The 792-nt window shown below is 44.1% G+C and overlaps 1 non-coding gene across 1 annotated transcript; it reads left to right on the plus strand.

The window, feature by feature from the left end:
* Positions 1 to 219: 219 nt before the first annotated feature.
* LOC140833227 (small nucleolar RNA R71) lies at positions 220 to 326 on the plus strand. Its single transcript, XR_012118359.1, has one exon. It is a non-coding gene; the product is annotated as a small nucleolar RNA R71 (small nucleolar RNA).
* The last annotated feature ends 466 nt before the right edge of the window (positions 327 to 792 follow it).

The following is a 792-nucleotide window of genomic DNA, read 5'->3' on the forward strand; positions in this document are numbered from 1 at the left end:
GCTGACACCGCAGACAAATCAGTAACTTGATTAACTCCCGCACCTCGTTTCTGCCTATCAGAGTGAGGATGATAGCTGCTAGCAGCCATCTCCTCCAATAATTCATATCCTTCCTCAGCCGTTTTTCTCAGCAAGTTACCACAGGCAGCAGCATCTATCATGGTACGCTTAGAAGTAAGCAGACCGTAGTAAAAAGTTTGAACAACTAACCCAATAGGTAGCTCATGGTGTGGACATCTCCTCAATAAATCCTTGTATCGCTCCCACGCCTCGTAAAGTGACTCAAGCTCATATTGAGCAAAAGTAGTAATGTCGGCTCTCAGCTTCATAGTCTTCGACGGAGGAAAGTACTTGGTCAGGAATGCCTTCGCCATATCCTCCCATGTAGTGATAGACCCTACAGGCAAACAGTTTAACCACGCCTTAGCTTTATCTCTTAATGAAAATGGAAATAAACGCAAACGAACAGCATCATCAAACACAGCATTAAGCTTAAAAGTATCGCAAATTTCAAGAAAATCAGCTATATGAGAATTAGGGTCGTCAAGTGCACTTCCCCCAAATTGAACAGTGTTTTGAATCATCTGAATGATAGCTGGCTTGATCTCAAACTGGTTAGCTCGGATGACTGGTCTCACGATGCTTGGACGTGCTCCATCAAGAGACGTTTGTGCATAATCCATCATCGGAATGCGACGTGGTATCTCAACTTGTCTATTGTCACGCTGTTCCTCTCCACGTTCTTGCTCGTGTCTTTCCATCTGTTCTTTGAGTCTTTGTTGCTGTCTTCGT

This window comes from Primulina eburnea, chromosome 5 (assembly GCF_022965805.1).
Source record: "Primulina eburnea isolate SZY01 chromosome 5, ASM2296580v1, whole genome shotgun sequence".
Classification (NCBI taxonomy): Eukaryota; Viridiplantae; Streptophyta; class Magnoliopsida; order Lamiales; family Gesneriaceae; genus Primulina; species Primulina eburnea.